This window comes from Mus caroli, chromosome 1, assembly GCF_900094665.2.
Source record: "Mus caroli chromosome 1, CAROLI_EIJ_v1.1, whole genome shotgun sequence".
NCBI lineage: Eukaryota > Metazoa > Chordata > Mammalia > Rodentia > Muridae > Mus > Mus caroli.
Window position 1 is genome coordinate 56,365,533 of NC_034570.1, and position 20,627 is coordinate 56,386,159.

Sequence of the window (20,627 nt, forward strand, 5' to 3'; positions counted from 1 at the left end):
AAAAAAAAAAAAAAAAAAAAAAAAAAAAAAAAAAAAAAAAAAAAAAAAAAAAAAAAAAAAAAAAAAAAAAAAAGAATCACGAAAGATGACTCTTCTGGCCTGAGGTCAGGGAGACTCAATCAAAAGACAAATTCCTGATTGTCTACTTTGCTAGGCATTGAGGGCATTGAAACAGAGGTGACCATGATGCATCCCTACCTTCAAAAAGCTTAAGTTTTAGTAAGAAAGGCCAATATACATTCTAGCAATGGATAAAAAGAAATGATGCTGTCATTTGTGTTTTTTAGGTATGAAAACTGGAAGCAAAATACTTGGTTTCAAATTCTAGCTCAATTGCTTGTGAGCTGTGTAGCCTTGGCATGACATTTAAGCTTTCTCTTCCATAGGATGACAGTTATAGCAGCACTTGTCACCAAGAGTTGTAGAAAAGATTACACTCACAAATATCCTGAGGTACCCAGCTACCTGATACATGCTAGTCATCACTACATTATGGTAGTGGGACTGAGCAATCAACCTGCTTTCTTTTCCTCTCTTTCTTTTCTGACTAAAACTGTGAGGAATGGCTTCCTGGAGAAATCATGTCTAAGGAAATGTGTACCAGGTTGCCAGTGACTAAGAGAGGAGAGAGTCTTAGAGCTAGAATATGCAGAGACTCAGAAGAGAAGCTAAACTAAGAAGAGTGTATATACACAGAACACAGGAAGAGGAGAGGCTGGCAGGACAAAAGAGCCTCAAGGACTTTGTGAGCCATCCTCTAGAGTTTGTACTATTTTTCCCAAAGCCATTCCCAACAGGGAGCCCTGGAAGGGTAATTTAATCATGTGATCAACAACCCTTGACACAGATGCTGGGACAAGAAAGAGAATAAGGACTGTATGTGATGTAACTAAAGGCTAAACCCTGAAGAAGGCTTATTTTGGGAGACAGAAAACAGCACTGGGAGAGGAAACTGGGAAGGAGTGGGCATAGTTTGAAAAGAGCCAGGTAGTGCAATGGTCAGCTGCAAAGGGAGGATAGGATTTCACATACAAGGGGTGAAGCAGAGGTACCCAGTGCTGTACAGAGATCAAACAAAATAAGGACCGAGAGAAGGTTATTGGTTCTGGCAATTAGGAGGCATTCGGTGACCTTGGAGCATTAGGGAAGTCTCAGGGATGGAAACCAGATGGCAAAGAACACAGATCCCAAAGAGAAAGGACACCGTTGTGATAACACTATCAGCTTCCCCAACTGGACAGTAGAACAGGATGGAAGTTGGAAGGCTTATATGAGAGAGCCAAAGATGATGTCTGAAGAAGGAGTGCAGCTGATAGGCTAAGATGGGTCCCATGGACATAACGCAGCAGCAGGAGCCATCTTCATCCTAAGAAGAGAGAAAGCCACTAAAAATGTTCAGGCTATGAGAAGGAGGGGAACTCCTTAAAATGGAAGATTTGTTGTTTGGGGGGGGGGGCTGCTGTGGGGTAGGCTTTAGTAACTTATTGAGAAATGAACGGCACAACTGCTAAGCAGCCCTTCAGACTGAGCTGTGCCTCTTGCACAACAAATGATTTTTCTCAAACTTGCCTGTCATAGAATAACTCATCTCCTTCCTCATCAAACATCCATTTAATTCTAGTCTAGAATTCAGGAATCAAGCAAACTTTGTAAAATAATTATTTGTTCTCAAATAATTAAAGTCACTCAGCCCTCAAATTCCTCTCTGGGTTACATAAAAACTGCCCAGTGAGTGGTATTGTGACCACACACTCTCTCTTGCCAAAGCTGCTTACATTTGGAATCCCTCATTTCCTCTCTAGTCCAACATCAGAGACTACAGTTTCTGTAAGCTTCCATTGCTAGAACAGTACCTACCTGTCTTTCTGCCATTCATTGCTTTGGATATGATCTAACTCATGAAGGGTTAGTTGTTTTTGTGTATCTAATCTGACACCAGCTTTTTCTTTCTCTGTTTTTCTACATCTCAGTTGATTCTCTTGTGAGTATGGATATTTGCCACAATTCCCCAATGATGTCATTAAAATGTCATTGTGTCCAAATAGCAAGTGAGATGATGACTTACCAGTTGGAAATTTTTTTCTTTCTTTCTTTCTTTCTTTCTTTCTTTCTTTCTTTCTTTCTTTCTTTCTTTCTTTCTNTCTCTCTCTCTCTCTCTCTCTCTCTCTCTCTCTCTCTCTCTCTCTCTCTCTCTCTCTCTCTCTCTCTTTCTCCCTTTCTCCCTTTCTCCCTTTCTCCCTTTCTCCCTTTCTCCCTTTCTTCCTTTCTTTTTTTTTTCAAGACAGGGTTTCTCTGTGCAGCCCTGCCTGTCCTGGAACTCACTTTGTAGACCAGGCTGGCCTCGAACTCAGAAATCTGCCTGCCTCTGCCTCCCGAGTGCTGGGATTAAAGACAGAATTTCTTTTTAAATTATCTGTTTGTATTTATATATGAAATTTGGACCTTGGAATTGCCTCCATTCAGTTTGAAATTCTAGAACTCTGGGATGCTCTCTGTGAGCATCTTCAAGAAAGGCTGGGCACCCTGTGAGGATGAGGTCAATTCAGTCTCAGTCCAGGCCACCACTCTCATACCAGGAGCCCAGACTTAAGGAACTGTCTCCATCTTCAAATAGTAGCAAACCAAAGCAATGAATTCTGGGAACTATCCTCTCCAGTGTTTCTGACCACAACTCCATGTCCCTAAACTGCACTATTATCCCCAGTGGGGGGCCAAAGCACAGCTCAGAGCTCCAGAAAATAAGTCTGTCCATTTTGCCTGCGCTCTCCTTATTTCTGATCACTTATTTTTATTCAGGGTCATACTTCATACTGAAGCAGAGATAGCACAAATGCATTTAAATTTCTGAGCCATAAGCTATCAGAAAGAGGCAAAGAGTTCCTTTGTGTTAGGATTTCTTCTCAGGGACAAATGTCAGTGGCCTCTTTTCAACATAATAGCTCTCATATAATACCTGTCAGGAACAAAGATGACTTCAGGACAAAATACAAGCATGACTCCTCCCCATGCATGGATTTAGAAACAGAAAAGTAGCATCAACAGATTAACAAACTAGTTGTCACCAAAAGAGCAAATGCTATTTCTGTGCCTCAAATGATTTTAAGTGACGGGAGGGAAAAAAAAAATCAAAGTGATAAACCTGGTTTATCCTGTTTTCAGTTTTCTGCGATTTTTTTTCTTCTCAATGCAGTGCAGTTGTTGTTAGCCTTGTGGTTTTATTTATACTTGCAAGTAGTTTAACTTTCATTGCAAAATCTAGACTAAGTTTCATAGTTCAGCCTGGGAAAAAGGAATTATTGAAAAACAATTTTCCCCCTTGTCCTAGAGCGTGACATTGGTTCTCAGAGGATATTGGATACCAGTTTTGCTTCATACCAAGCATCAGAAAGCCTGTTGTAGGTCCCTGCCCACATCCCTATGTATATTTGCAGCAATCTACAAGTGGCTCCCAGATAAATTGAACACGTTGTTAATTACCCAGAGCCTTAACGTATCCTGTAATTGCCACTTGGCTAACCAACTTTTGATACTTGTCTTAGGTAGGATCTGTTAAGAGCTAAAGAAGCAAGATCTTGGTAGATGTGGAACAAACCAAATAAATACAGTATTTTATGTTCTTTTAATTTGGGGCCAAGTGGATTTGGATGAAGTGTTTATTTAGTTTGCTGGCTGTTTCAAGATGCTATGGGGTATTGATTCCTTTTATTACTGGCAGCCATTTAACTTGACCTCTTCTGGATCCAGTATTTTAAAAGCCATAAATTTTAACTTTACTTATGAGCAACGGCTGAAATGCCGTGAAAGCCTTTTTATTAGTTGAGCTCCACCAGTCTCTGTGCTCTTCTGTCACTGCCGGCAACAATATTTAGGGCTTCTTAAATTAAGAGTAGCTGCTGGGCTGCTGCAGGGGAAAAGGGAATGGCCAAAGTGAAGCCAGAGACAATTTGGAAGGTGTAGGGGTTCAGGATGGCACTGACAGGCACAGGACAGAAGGGACTCGCCCAGGGAGAGAACAAATCAGATTGGTTATGTGAGAAAAGCATTTACTTAGGTTCATGGTTATAGAATACTGTCTGTGAATAGGAATCAGAACACCACATGATCAAAGAGCAAGGTGGACCATGGGACCAACTCCGGGAACTTTTACACATTCTCCGAAGTGTAAAAGTTCTAGAAGTCCTAGGCATACTGTTTATCTCTGAAAGGTTAATAAACAAATCTAGTGTTCCCTCTGGGCTACTGTAGAAAAATACGCACAGTATACTGTAGATGGCTGGTACAGTAGCTAAGAAAGTCTTACTCTGGCATGTCAAGCTTAACTTCCTGAAGATGTCCCCATCGGTCCTCTGAGGACAGGTAACTATTTTGTCTTAACAAGAAAATCAAAACTTTTTACATTTTTCAAATGACCCAGTGATGATGAACTTCTGGGCTACATAGTATGTACTTAAAAGGGCCTATTTTTCTGTGAAATAAAGAGAGGAAGGAAAGGACCATAAAGGACTACTCTTGAAATGCATATGAGTATGTGAGAATGTTTATCATGGGGTTAGAAACAAATGAAATTAATCCTCCTTGCGAGGCTTCTGGCTTTAATCCACGTATACCAGTAGCTTCAGCACACCAGCGCGCTGGGGCACTGTGGAGAAATTCCCCATCCATCTTGTAATCATCAAAGATGTTTGTTTAAACAAATTTTCTTTTCTTGACCCCTAGACCTCTTTTTATTTGATCATGCCGCAAAACTCTAATGTGGAATTAGTGAAGTTATACAAGCAACGAATTATCATTTCAGCACAAGAGAGAGAAAAAAGAAAAAAAAAAAGCCAAGAGAGAAATGCAAAAACTCACACTGAAATAATTTATGTAAAAATATGCATAATAAAGAAATGCTGAGTGAGAAGATCCCCCCCCCCCTTCAAGCTGTATTTTGTGTTTCTTTGTAGAGGAGTATAACCCAAATGTAATGACTGGACTTGGTTTTTCTTTTTACTTCACCTTCTAGATCTCCCCACTTTCATCCCCAATGATAAATTTTAAGGTATCCCAGTGACTTGGATAAGCAAAACAAAACATTTGGATTTGTTTTGTGTTGTGTTGTTTTTGCTGTTAAACTATTTTCCCAAATCACCCAACTCATGTTTCTTAATTCTAAGCAAGAGACTTCCTTAATGATTGGGATACAGTGCCAGTTAAAACAACATCAGAATTTTACCATTTTTCTGAGACAAAGAATTGCTAGAGCAGTTGAAATAACTGTCATCATGAAACAAACTACAGCATTGTTGGTGAGGCTGTAGAGCTCGGGAAAGGAATCTTTGTCCCTGACTGGTGAGATGTAAATTAATCAAATCAGGATAGAAAGCACTATGGATAAAGATTTCTTAAAATACTAAAACTACAACAAGCACGTGGTCCAGCTATACCAGTCTGGGGTATGTTGCCCAAAGCATCCAAATCAGCTTCCAGGAGCCCTTGCTGGTCCATTTCTCACAGTGCTGTTCACAGTAGCAGCCAAGCTGTGGAAGAGTCTCTGCGACCATCAGTGGATGCGTGGAGAAGAAAGTGTGGTGTGTATCTATAATATAATTTTATTTGCACAAAAGGAAGGATGAAATGAAACGTTTTGCAAGGAAATGGATGGCCGGAGGTCGCTGTATTAAGCAAGATAGCCCAGACTCAGGAAGGTGACTCTCCTGTATTTTCCTCAAAAGAAAATCCTTTTAAAAGAAGGAAGGGCATGGAAGTTAAGGAGGATTATTAGGAATGAAGACATGATAAAGAGAATAAAGGGTGTCAGAGATTAAGAGAAGAGATGGCTATCATTAAAATATAATATAGACATATATAAAGCTCTTATAGTAAAGCTTGTTACTTTGCTCAATTAATACAATCGAACACTTTTTAAAAGTTTCCTGAACTCACTTAGGTATAGGTCCTGCATTGCTAAAATCACTTTCTTCTCTCCATACAAAACCCAGAGCCCTCAGTAAGTAAGAGCCCAGAGCACTTACATCACTATGGCCAGAGACTTGTGTCTAGCATGAATCCAGGAATTCTTATTAATTTAGTTCTTGCGAACTAACTAAACAGCAATAAAGGGTTTGCACTCTTCTCTCTCCCACAGCCTCACCTGAATAAAAATAGACTTGGACTTTTTTTTTTTTAATCCAAATTGCTGTCTGATCGATATTCTATACTGTGTCTTTTAAAATAAGCACTCATTTGACTTGAAAATCTGCATTTTAACTGTAGTGAGCTATACATAACATAAATTCTACTGTTGTAGTTTTAAGTGGACAGTTCAGCAGTGTCGCGTACATCAGACTGTGGGGCCTCCAACTTCAAACTTAACCAGATAGGAGGCTAATTCCCTCTTCCCAGCATTCCCAGCAGGCCCCCTGCCCTCCCTACCCTCAGCAGCTGCTTCCACGTGGTGATCTTCTCAGAGTGTTCCCTCTGCACCCACGAGAGCGAAAGCAGTCCTTACCTTGGGGAAGTTTCTCAGATTTCTAGAAAAACTTTCTATAAGGTTGGGCTGTCATGGTGTGAATTCAAAGGTTATGTCAGAGGTTAAGCTATGCAATTAAGTCAAGAAAGCAGAGCATTCTAGTAGCTGACATTAACTTTTGAAAAGAGACAGGATTAGCTGTAGTTAGTCTCATACAAACTGCACAAAATGAACAAAAGGGGAAAAGGTATTTTACCAGCCACCTCCCTTGAAAGAAAATCGTTCCATCGCAGGCCTCTAATTTCTCAGCCTAATTTTGTTACTTCACTGAGCTCATTATCCATGCCAGATATGAACTCAGCAACTGATGCATTGTGACGGGTTGTTTTTGTTTTTCGGCTTTAAAAAATATTCCCTCCCTCCCTAAATAATTATCTGCAAATTAACCTTTTCTCTTACCAGAATATTGTGGGAATAGAATAGAGACCGTACAAATTCTTAAGCAAGACTCTTCAGGCAGGAGATAAATTCTTTCGGGCCACGAGGGGACTATTTATTAAATGGCTGCAGCAGTCCACTAAATGGGCCCCTTTTGACCTGAAAGAGTTAATGCTCTATTGAAAGTGTCTGAATTGTCCCCAGTTTTACTCCCTTGGAAGGCTCTGACCCATTAATGGCAGTAATAATAATAATAGAAAACAATCCTGTTCTGCCTCCATTACTCTGCAACCCTTAATGGTATCCTAATGTTTTCTATTCTTTAAGTGTAACTGAAAACTGACATTCGGCCCAGCTAAAATTTCCAATGTAGTATGTTTTTTCATTATCATTTTTACACACCGTGCAGGATGCTGAGTAAGGAATAAGGCAGAAGCTTATAATTGGTCTTTTAAATCATCATAAACATTTATTTTTCCCCCCATGGCTATTTCCAGTGCCAATAACTCAGCTCTTCGATGATGGAGGAAACTATTTAATGATGCATCACAAGCCCCTTCTAAAGTTCTTATCCAGAACACGGCAGAGGCTACAAAAACATGGCCTATTGTTTGTTCAGAAGTTGATTTTAAAATAACAAAAATAGCTGCTTTTTAAAAGACTATCAGCAGTGAAGCAAGTGTTCCCCTGTGTGTGTGTCTATGTACATGTGTGTTTTTTAGAAAAGCTTTGTGTGTTTTGTTTATAATTTCTTTCAATAATTAGAAAGTAAAGCATAGCTTTGCAGTATTTGAAGCAGAAATGGTGTCCCTGTGTTGGATAGCTACATCTATAAAAAGGAGGAAATGTCAATGTCCTCTCTGAGAAGCTCCTGAGAGAGTGGACAGCCTTCGAGATTCAAAGTAAAGATTAGTCATTGTCTTTGCTGTAGAGCTAAAACAAAGACCAGTTTGGAGTCTTTGTGTAGTATATGTTCAGTATTAGGTGAATTCCAACTGAAATATTGTGTTCTTACAAAGCCTGTGCCTGGTTCATTGTCCTCAAGAAGAGACAGATGTGCCTCTGTCACTGTGTTTGAGCAAAGGTCATGGATTTTAATCTGTAATGCCAATGGAATTCATCATAAGCAAGCTTATCTGGTAGCTACAGTTCCTTCTAGTTTCTTTCCCTTCCTCTCCACCAACTTCATCTCTGCATCTCATCTCAACCATAGATCTCTCTTCTCACTACCAAGACTACAATTCGGTGGTCAAGGTACTATCTTGCTGGCTCTCATACGCTCCTGCTCTGTCCCCGAAGTGTCTGTAATGCTACTTCTGTTTAGAGTCCTCTTCATCCTGCCCATGTACCCTCCATATCTATATATTTGTTTAGATTTTGCATTTTTGACTCTTGTATAGATCATTGTTTTCCCTGTAGCAAGTGTTCTCTTGTTAAATCCAGTGCTAGTTGATGCCTACAACATAAAATTCCATGAACCCATTAACAGCAACATACAACAGTTGAGAAAATCCATTTTATAACATTTCTGTATAATGTCCATGTGTAACACTTCATTTCATCATTAAAAATATCTACAGACTTAGCTTCACTATTATCTTAGTTACTTACTGACTTATTATCCAGACTGTGCCTCAGTTTTATTAGTTATAAAATGATGATAGTATTAATGTAATTTGAGGGGGTTGGTATATGTAAAATTACACAGAATAATCATAACACAAGTAACCAACATTATTTTTTTACCGATATCATCAATGTTATTATTATTCCATTATCCCACTACACAGATCAAAACTGAAGTCCACAGAAGGTAAAACTCTAAGGTTCCAAGTCTTCCATTCCCAGGTCTACATTACAGGTCATTCCTGCATCAAACCCTTTGTTGTCAGGCACACTTCCTTATAGTAAATTTATAAGAGATTTCCTAACCCTCTTGTCCAGTAGTGCTGATATAGCATGACCTCTCCAGACATTGGCCCCTCCTCACTGTAAAGCACGTGAAAGGCACCCATGGAGAAGTAAGGGAAGTCTGTGCACTCCAGTCTCACCAAGTGACACACACTGGGTTTACTCTTCCACCTCTACAGTCTAGAGCCACACCTCCAATTCACGTGATCATAGGGAGATTTTGAAGTCCTTGTCGACAGGAGCGAGAACTGACTATTTTTTTCCTCTTCATATTGATAGTGTGTCTACACATACTTCTTCTTACCTAGAGAATGGTCCTTTCTCTTCACAGAGGAATCAGGGATTGGACTGAATAGATCAATTTAATAAGACCTTTAATGTTGGGGGGGATTTTTCTCTCACAAAACCAGTGAAACTGAAGTTTAATTTGCCTGTGAGAATTTAGTGCCAAGTGCTCTCTTCTCTGTGTTTGGATGTTCATTGGCAGCAATGTTCCTATTCCCCATGTACCTAGCAGACCTAAGGAGATAACTTGCTGATAGAATCAAGTGTAATATGTATGACAAGTAGAGAAGAGAGTGCTACATCAAGACCCTTTAGGTTGTAATGGAAGGGACTCAATTTTAAAGTAGCTTTTGCAAAGAAGCTGATTTGCTGACTAATGCAGTAGACCATCACAGGGTTTCAATATCATCTCTTGAAATTCTGCTTCCTTTCTTTCTACTTTATTGTTATGGAAACCCAAGACAGATGGCAGCAATTACAGCTTCATATTCTTAATAACCTCTAGAACAAATGACTCTTTCCTGGTCATGGTACTAGAGTTGGCCCTGACTTTTGCTAACCAGAACTAAAGAGAGGATAGAATCCACTGACTAATCATGACTGGAACACTGATACACTGGATGAGAGATGAGGAGGCAGAGTACCCCGAAGAAAGCCAGGATGCTTGTTCCAGAAAGAAGGTTATGCAGGATAGGAAACAACAAAGGATACCAGCAGCAGAGGGGCAGAAGCAGTAGAGTAGAGGCTAACTGGGGTCTTGAAGTCCTCTTCCAGTTTCTCCAGAAGCTTTGCTAAGATGAAGTGAAGCAGTATTTTCCTGGACTCTGACCCTTCCCTGTAATCCAGCAAGGTCTCAGAACAAGAAAGGCTGATCATAGACTTCCCCAAGAGAGAAGTTATTAATAGAAATGTCACCTTCGTGTAACCTCTCTTCCCACTGGCAAGGACTCTTCGGGTTGAGTTATAGGGAAATTCCAGCATCTTGTCAGATTTCACAACAACATTAAGTGGAACTTCCTTTTCATATTTGTCACCTCATTTATTTTGTGTGTCCCCACGTTATTAGTTTTACTACCCATTAATCATTACATATAACAAAATATAGTTAAAATATGCCTAGGAGGCAGCAGGAATGGTTCTGAACATGACAGTCATAACTAAGCCAGGGGCGGCAAACATCTTATTTGTTCACTTGGGGACACATGAACATGAGCACCTCTTGCCCCTCATATGGTCCAGGATATTTCTGCAGACTTTGCCAGCTGGCTCAGAGAATGCACTGTATAAAATTGTTCACTGGTAAGATGGTGGAATAAATATGCCAAAAGTATTCTTAAAGAAAGTATACAAGCTTGAAATTCAAACTGTGTAAAGACAGTTGACTAAGAACAACTTCTAGTCTATGAAACAGCACTCTTTAATTTATCTTACTTACTTCTTTCATATTTATTGCCTTTGCTCGAAGTACCAATATTATCAGAGCACTCCTTTGAGATAAAATAATGGCTTCTGACTGCCTCCTTACCTAGGTGTCATCTTCATGGTGGATTTGAACTTATTTTGGTCTCCTACTCACTTCCCATATTTACTGTCCATTCTTCCATGTGAGCTTACATCAAGGAGGCGTGTCTCTACTTTTTCTCACTCATTTCTACCTTTGCAGAGAGCCTACCCACCCCAGAAGTTGTATTTTTATTTAATTATATGTTCAATTCTTCTTCAGAGACAAAAGCAATTCATTCCTGAAGCTTTATCTAGGAAGTCATATCATACTGCACTTTCTGACATCCAGATGACCTCAGCATTCTTAGAATATTGTCCATACATACATCTATTGTCTGGTGACTCAAACCATCCATGATCTTGCCCTGTTACTAATTTTGTTGATTGTTTATTAGTTGGTTTGAGGGGGGAACTCATTTCTATGCTGAAAGAAGCTAAGTGGACCTTTATGTATTCCCAAGCAGCTATTCCATCAAATAGTGTCAGCTTTAAACTTCTTTAGACAAACTGTTTAGGCTCTTCCTAGGAATGAAGAAAATAGAAAATAATTTGAAAAGTGCTAAGTATCTTAGACAGAAAAATAAGGTTTTTGAGACAGAGTGAAAATTTAAAGGTCCTAATGACCCTGGCCTATGTTTTACAGATACTATCACATGAATTTAAAATTTTCTAATTAAAGAAGACATATTGGTGAGATGTGACATTTGTTGCTTATTTACTGTGCCTCAAATCATGTTCTCAATTCTGTATTATTTAATCTTCCAAATCCTATAATGGCTGAGCTGTAACTTATGAGGGAACTCAGGTACAAAGACGTACCACGGTAACACAACTAGTACCTAGGTAGACCTGAATGTCAGTGGTTTGATGCTGGTATTGTGTGAATAATAGCTACTGCTTCAAAGTGTCAATTGTTATTGGATGTCATAGAGGCAATCAATTAGTGAGAGTATAACATGTCTCTCATTGATATTATTACTTAAGAGAAATCCAGGATTTCATACAGTTTTGTTTCGTTTAAATTTGGAGACTTTACTTCAAGCAAATGGAACTAGAAAGCAATGCTGTTCTTATATGCAGCAAAATAGACTTCAGGTCAACTAGTAAGGGATTTTTGAAGATCATTTCATGTTGATTAGGGGACCAATCTAGCAAAAGGAAGTAACGATTCTAAACATGTATATGCCATGCATTGGTGCACCAGATTTAATAATACAGCTCCTCATTGAAAAGATTAGCCTGAAAGCAATGATAGTGACTTTGCTAACCCACTCTCACCAATAGGTAGCATATCTGATCAAAATCTAGAGGAAAAGCTAAGTTAAATGAGAATATACACAGACTTAACAGACATCTACTGAATATTCCATCCAAACACTGCAGGATATGTGTCTTTCTCAGCAACATATGTAAACTCACAAAGTTTGAAAAGCTCACAGTGGAATGATACTTGGACCTTTAAATAAATCAAGAGAGAAATGCCTCAAAATCCCTAAAATTGGAAACAAATTAAAACACAATATAGCAAAACCTTTGGAAAGAAGTGAAAGAATCCTAATTAAAAAATTTACTGCTATAAGTTCTTACATTAAAAAAAAATCAGAGAAATTTCAAAGAATTAATTATGGGCCTTATGGCCTTAAAAAACAATACCATGACAAATCAGTAAAATCAGTAAATGAGAAGAAATAACAAAGATCAAGCAGATATTAAAGAAATTGATACAAAGAAAGAAAATTGATGAGAAGAGTTGGTTTGTTGAAAAAACAAATATAAACAATAAATCTTTAGCCAACATAAAAGAAAAACAAGACACAAATAAATAAAATTAGAGGTAAAAATGGAGGTAATATAATAAATACCAATGACATTTAGAAAACACTTCAGATATATCTTAAAATATTATATATTAATATATCCCAATATTTTCATAGAAATAGAAAGCAATAATTCTAAAGATCAAATGGAAGCACAAAGACTCTGGCTATCCAAAGCAATGCAAAAGGAACAAAAGAAAAATGCTGGAGGTACCACCATACCTGAGAACAAGTTATATTAAAGATCCATAGTTATAAAAAATCATAGTAGTCATAGTACTCACACAGAAACAGCCATACAGTTCAATGACATAGAGGACCCACATGTACACATATGGAGGCACAGCCACAGGATTATTGACAAAGATGCCAAAACTATACGTTTGAGAAAATGTTGCATTAAAAATTGGACATCCACAAGTAGAAGAGTGAAATTAATCCTTATCTCTCACGCTGGACAAAAATCTGCTCCAAACGGGAAAAGACCTTAATGTAAAACCTGAAACTCTGAAGCAGGTAGAAGAAAATTATTGGAAACATAGACATAGGCAAGGAGTTTCTAAAAAGAACTCTGATAGCTTAGGAAATTAAGCAATGCCAACAACTGACAAATGAGATTACATTAAATGAGAATGCCTCTTCTATATAGTAAAGGCTGCAGCTAGGGAGCGGCAGCATGTCGAATAGGAGAAAACCTTCACTAGCCATACATCTAACCAAAGAACATACAAAGAAGTATAGAATATATAAAGATGTCAACACCTAAACGTCAAGAAGTCAAGTAGCCCAATCAATGCTAAAAAACAAAACAAAACACAAACAAAACAAAAAACAAAAAAACCCACAATGACTTCCCAAGAAATGAGGCATAAATGACTGAAAACAAAAAACATTGAAAAGCCCGCACAGAAATGCAAATTAAGACTACAATGAGATTCCTTCTCTACCTCAGTCAGGATAACAATCATTAGAAGCTAACATCAAATGCTGGTGAGGAATCGAGAGAAGGGGACCCTTCTACATCGCTGGTGGAAAGATAAAGTAGTGGGGCCACTGTGGAAATCAATAGAGATTCCTTAGAAGACTAAAGATAGAACTGTCCTATGACATGGCTCTACCATTGCTAGGCATTCATGCAAAGATTTCCAAGTGAGGTTAAATCAGTATAGCAAGAAGGCACCTGCATATCAATGATTATTACAGTTCTGATCACCATGGTTACATATGAAACTACCCTTGATGCTTACCAACAGAAGAGTAAAGAAAGCATGGCATATGTATATAATCAAACTTCATTCTAGCATAAAGAAGAACAAAATTATATCAATATGGGAATATATATTCATGCATTGATAATCATATTTAGTGAATTAAATCCAAATCAGAAAGATAATTATCACTCATTTTCCCTCACTTATGAACCCTAGATTTTACATATATACATACATACATACATACATACATGAAATCATATGTATATGTGATATGTGATTTGATAGTAGAAACAAAAATGTCCAGGGAAGCAAAGGGGACTAACTGGAGGTTTGAAGGGAGAGAAAAAGGCAGGCACAGGAGTTTCAGAGATATGGTCAAAGTATATTACATACTTTTAACCTTGCCAACCTCCGTACTATATACTATGAGTCTATGTCCAAATATTGGGGGGCTTCTATTGCTCTCAGATAACTCCGTTGGAAATTCTGTGCTGTCAGTTTGTGTGTGTTCAGTTTGTTGTGTATCTGGAATTGAACATGTCTTCTTTATAAAGTATCACAAAAAGTGGGAAGAACGTTAGCTCCAGGGGAGTCCAGATCAAGTCTGCCTCAAGCAGCACTTGAGCAGGCTGGCTGAGTCTAGGGGTTCGCATGTCTTTGTCTGCACTCTCAGAGGACTTGATGAGAAATTGGAAGAGAGCCAAGTGTTGGTTCTGACATTTAGGAGCCATAATACAAGTACAGCACAAATGCCATTGGAAATCCCCACATTTATCATAGGTTAGATTGAAATTCTTGCTGTTTTAAGCAGACAAAAGTTTCTTAAATCAAAACTCAGATAAAAGGTGCCGTGTGTTTAAGATTGGTTACATAATACTTGTTATGTGTATGTTATATCAAGAACATAGACAAACAGGTTTAGATTTACCACAACTTCAGAATGTATTGATTAACAGCAAAATTACAAGATACAGGGTTTCAGGGTGGCTGTTTTCCTAGTATTCCTACTTCCCTTGGTCAAGATAAACACAGATTCTTTTATTCCAATATTAATTGCTAATGTTAGCTCTCAGGTTAAACATTGTATGTGTGTGTGTGTGTGTGTGTGTGTGTGTGTGTGTGTAGATTACTGAGTGACCCTAAGGGATTAAGAGGCAGAGTTTGAAAAAGTCAAAGTTGGGAAGCAATAGGGCTATAAGAGTATTTCTGAAGCTGGTGCTGATGAGCCAATGAACTCCAGCTGAGCTGCTGTAGTAAGCCTGTCCCTATGGATCACTAGTGTGAGAGAGAAGTTGCAGAGATGAGTTCAGGTATAGAAGTGAATGAGCAGAACTATGTTCTGCTAAAAGAATAGACAGACGGGTACGGCAGGTCGAGACAGATGTGTACAGAGAAACAGGTCATTCCATAATATGAGGGCATGTTGGGTAAACATTCATCTATGGACTAGAAAGTGGGCCTTCTCCTGATACCAAATGAAACAACTCCTTGACCATAAATGCCCAGGCCATAGAGCTGTGAGAAAACCCAATTTTCATAAGCCACCTAGGTTTTTCATTATTATTATTATAGAAGCTCATACTGACTAGAAACTATGCAAAATACATGAATCTTGAAGCACAACATTTTTTTTTTTTTTTGTGGCTGCGCACAGCCTGAAATAGAGCAGTTCCCACTGGCAGACCCCACCGCTCACTGGAGAACACACTCCTGTGGACAGTTACTCTTCCTTCCTCCTTCCTTCTTTCTGCTTCACATCAGGAACTGGCATTTGGATTTGTGTGGAATCAATGGGGCATGATGTGGGCTTTTTGTAAGAACTTGGGCAATGCTGGCTTCCAGTGCACTTGTTCTGTGTTTATCTTAGGAGGACACATTACTGAAGCCAGAATACAAAGTAAACATCACTGGCTGGCTGGCTTCATTTGGGCTTCACATTTTAGCATTAAATTGATATCTCACTGAAAGAATTCCTGTAGTGAACTCAGAATTCATGCTGGCACAAAACTAAAATCTCTCACCTTACACTTCTTTAGAGAACAGTAAACAGGACTCTGAGCAGCTAATTTTTCAATTATACTCAATTAAGTATAAAAGGCAGAGAAATGTTTTTAAGTATAAGAAATGTTTAACCCTGAAAACCATAGATATCCTCGATGGGACAACTAAAATACATGCTCCCTCCCAAGGCTCTGGGATTATTGTAGAAAAGGAGGTAAAAAGATTGTGCCAGACAGAGATGGTAGATAACAACCAGGAAAGAGTGTCTTCCCAATACAACAGAGCAGCTGCACCAATGAATGGGTTACGGTTATGACAGCATGTGTAAGACCTGCTCAGTCTCAAGCCAGATTAAATCCCAGCATGGAGAGGGGAGGTGAGAATGATATCCCACCTCTAGCCATGGAGATATTGATAAGCAATAGCTGTTGGGAGAAGGAGAAACAGTTTTCTCTAAGAATATGGCCCCTGGTAAGTCAGTCATGCCCCAGTAATAGGCCACATGCCCAACAACAATATGGGTAGCACCAAAAGGATTAGAAGACATTAAGTGGGCAGCTAGAGGGTTGATGGATCTGGAAGGAGTTGGGTATGAATGAATATGATCCAAAAATTCCTCCTGAAATTCAGAAAAAACTGATAAAAATTAATACAAATAAAAAGTGCAGATACCTAGTATGCATGTAAAACACTTTTGTGAGGATACCTTTCACAAACCAGTTACATATGGACTTCTAGTTATGATGTTTTAGAACTGTATTACACTTCTTTATGCTTTGGAAGTAATGTGGTATAAAACCCACATAAAGATACAACACACTCAATAATACTAAGCACAAAAAAGATGTGCAGCTGAAGCAGCCACACAAAAGAGTAAAAAGATATAGGAAAAAAATTGAAGCAGCCTGTGTTCAGAGTGGAAAGCCCATCACCGAGATATACAAGGAGGAGCTGGAAGACAAAGCTGTTCTCCTGGTGGTGATAAAAAGACGACTAAAGTGCACATTAAGTAGAAATGGTAGAAATGGTTACTGTTACAAAGAAAGAAGGAAAGTGAAGGAATGACTAGGGTAAAGAGAAAGGCAAGATACAGAGATGAGTAATTACAGGTGGAGCGGGAGATATTAAATCGTTGAAAGCGACAGAAAAGAGCCCGGGGTTGTGCTAACAAAGAACAGATGCTGGATGGGGGCTCGGAGGAAATGAAGCATTAGAGGATGCTGCTCCAGATAGAAAATCTCTGAGCACTGAACAAGAAGGACATCAATGTGTCTCAGCCCCCTGTCCCCCGCTGCTTGTGGATTCTTCTATTCCTATATTAATCATTGACTGAGTACTTCTCTGGGCTGAGGATACACCATCAATGAGGCTAAGAAAAGTGGAGGCATTCACAGGTCCAGTTTCATATATAGGAAATAGCAGATTGAATGAACCCTCAAATGAGTCCTTTTATTCCCCCTAGTTTAATAATAAAGAAATATTTTCCTTAAAATAGTAACATTACCCTTCTTAGAAAATCAATACTGGTTCCTTAATTTTGTAATGTTTTTTATATGCAATGCATGTAAATGTACTGTACTGTATACATACATACATACATACAAATGTGTGTATGTTTAAAATTCAGGAAAGCTTACAGAAGGAAAATGAAAACATTAGAACAATCCAGTATGTTTTGAAGAAGAGGTGATTGTATTCTTTAGTTGCCTTATCAGGTACAGTTTTACATAGACAGAGAGACAGACACCTTAGATTTAACAGACAGGCAGACAGACAGGTAGATATTTGGCTCCTTTCAATTGAATCATAGTTTACATGTCTAATCTGCAAATAGAAAAAAATGGTGATATTAATAAGTGTAATGAGTTAGCTATTCATTAGATTTGCTGACTATAATTTGAGTAAAAAAAAACAACCCAAAAGCATAACAAACAAATAAAACCAAACCAAACCAAAACAAAAAAATCACACCTTGGCCTAAGATCTTGACACTTGACATAAAAGAAGGAGTTTGAGGAGAAATATTTCAAGTATATAGCAACATTTGTAAGACACTTGGAGGGCCATGTGAATCCTCTGAATCCTCATAATCAAAGGGGTATTTGTTCACATAATCTTCCCATATTTTCCCTGGATATTTTCACTTTAAAACAGACAATGTTTGAGACAGGGTAGAAGAGATTATGCAAATGTATGAATCATAATGAGAAGTTTACTACTGAACATTTGGATATGAGTTTCAAGAAATGATAAAAAGACTCCAGGATTTATGCAACTAAGAAAAAAATAACCCTGCTCCCACAGAACTTGGAAATTGCCAGTAAGAGAACTGAGACCCGAATGACAGCAGATAATGCAAAGCTGGATTGCATTATGCCCCATGGTAATGAATAGGGAGCAGGGCACTGTGATAAGCCTGGAATGATGATCAATATTTGGAATCCTGAGATAGGCAAGAAGGTAATTAGGCCCATTATGGACACAGTTAGCACAGATAACATAATTTGGGAAATTATACATTTGGAGATTATGGAGAGGCTTTTTCAAGGCTAATGGGTCTTCAATGATATCTATTAAAGCACGTACGATGTCTTGCCTCTAGGGAACCCACTTTACAAAAGAAACCAAGTACACAAAAATTTCAGTAAATGCAGTCTAAAATGAAAGATAAAGTAAAATGTATTGGGGAGTAAGTGATTGTGAGCTCCTACTTGGAATTTATAATAATTTTTCATTTGAAGAGTTTTAAGACTATTAATTTCACATCACAGCTCCCCATGAAACCAGGAAAGTGTTTCTCAGTGTTTGCCCAAGTTCATTGCTCATAATAATGCAAGGCCAAATTGGTAATGATAGCAAGCCATCTTGACAAATGTTTGGCTTCCTCCAATTTCATGTTGAGACTCCTGGAAAATATTGTAATTTTGATCCTGTCCCTAATGTCCTACAGAACACAAACCCCTTATTTTAGGAAGGACTCAAACTTTATTCTCACTAGGTACCTTCAGGGTCCTTGATATTATTGGAATCTTCAAATTGCAGACCCTCTCAGACTTTCCTTCCATCCCTGCTCCATCCCTTTGTTTCCCTCCTGATATCTGGAAAGACTGTCTAGCAGAGCCTCCCAGTGAGCATGAGGCTAGGACCCTGGCAGGTGATTCTCACTATCCATCCAGTTCTCCATTACAGTCACACCATTCTCTCCCTTACCCTGTTAGAAGCCCACCTGCAGGAGCCTGTCTTCCCACCTCAACCCCATTCACTGGAGACTACAGCTCTCGGCACAGACCCAGAGTCCCCCTATCCGCTTCGTCTCTGTCTCTACCGATTCTTCTTTGTCTTATGTCAGCCTACTTGCAGGAGCCTATCTTCCTACCACACCTCCAACTCCATGGGAACCCTCCCTCTTGGTGTGGACAGGATCCACCTCTTTCCCACAGGCCCTCCCCAGATTTGCTTCTAACCCATCTCTATTCATCTCTGCCATATACTGACCTGCTGAAAACTCTCTAAAGGGAAGCCACACTCACTTCATCACCTTTCTAAGACCTAGAGAGCCAACAAATACAAGATATCAAATTAGTATATTTTTATTGGTTTTATATATGTATGTATACACATGTGTAAGTGATCACCGGATATAGAAGTCATAGATTATATATCTTATACATATAAATATATAAACACTAATATAATGTTAATTGTTTCATTCTCACCAAGGGGAAAAAGCAACTTACCATGTATCTGAAAGTGAATACTTTCTCAAATAATTTATTTTTAATAAAAATGCATTAGAAGCAATTTCATCAATAATGGAAAACCCAATTACTGGTCTTCTGGATGAGGCATTCTTTTATTGTGTGATTTTAATGCTTGAGTGGGAAAGTTTAAACATTGCCAATGAAATCTCAGACTAATTAAATGATTATAGCCTAAGGGGCAGGGCAAGCAAGAGTCTACTATTAATCTGACTAACAATATCTACTCTGAGATGTATGGATGAACATATAGACCTATTTCAAAAGACAAAATAGAAAGAGTTGCTTATTAAAAGATGGGTCTTGAGCTGGACACATGGCTCAGTGGGTAAGAGGTTAACCATACCTGCACATTCACATGCATACACCGTGCTTATAAAATGTCTGTCTTTCTTATGATTTTTAAAAAGGAAATGGAAATGCCTTATGAAGTCTTTTTCTTCATCTTGTGGTTACATTTAAGAATGCATTGGTGCTGTGAACCAACTCAATTGCACTAGGCTAAAATTAACTTGAAATATAGAGAGATAACACAGGGGTAACAATTGCATATTTACCATAGATACTTAATGGTAATTAAGAGAGATGAGTAATTCAGGGTCGCAGGTCAAGTATAGATGCTTGAGTCTCCTATACCCTACCTCTTAATGTTCATCACAGACCACATCTCTCTGGACAGTTCTAGCTGCTGTTGTACAAATCACCTGCTTTTCAGAAGCCAGTGGCCAGTTTCAACTACCAGGTAGGTACAGGAATCGGAAACTGAGGCCTGAATCCCAGTAGGCCCCTAGGAAGGTACTCCAGCTCATACTGTGTTTTGGCATGGAGATCTCGACCTAGAAACCTAGGCTAATGCTTTCTCCATGTTTTAAGAGTGTGTTTGGAAACGGTAACCCCCCACCTAATCAGTAAAACTTCTACCTTACAGCACTGGATAAAGAGGGTACCTACCACCACCATCTGCATGTTCCTCTAGCTCTACCCTAAACATTGACTGTATCTCTGGGATGAGTGTGATTGTATGTGCTCAGCCCAGGGGGTGGGACTATTAGAATATATGGCCCTAATGGAGAATGTGTGTCACTGTGGATGTGGGCTTTTTAAGACCCTCATCCTAGCTTCCTGGAAGCCAGTATTCTGCTAGCAGCCTTCAGATGAAGATGTAGAGTTTTACACAGTAGTAAACTCTAACTAAGAAACTGAGGATACACCACCAGCAAGGCCAAGAAAGGCTAGGTGGCATTCACAG

The 20,627-nt window shown here is 38.7% G+C and overlaps 1 protein-coding gene across 1 annotated transcript in view; it reads left to right on the forward strand.

The window, feature by feature from the left end:
* Pard3b (par-3 family cell polarity regulator beta) overlaps positions 1-20,627 on the forward strand; it is a 965,568-nt gene that overhangs the window by 652,605 nt on the left and 292,336 nt on the right. The gene's annotated exons all lie outside the window — the stretch shown is intronic.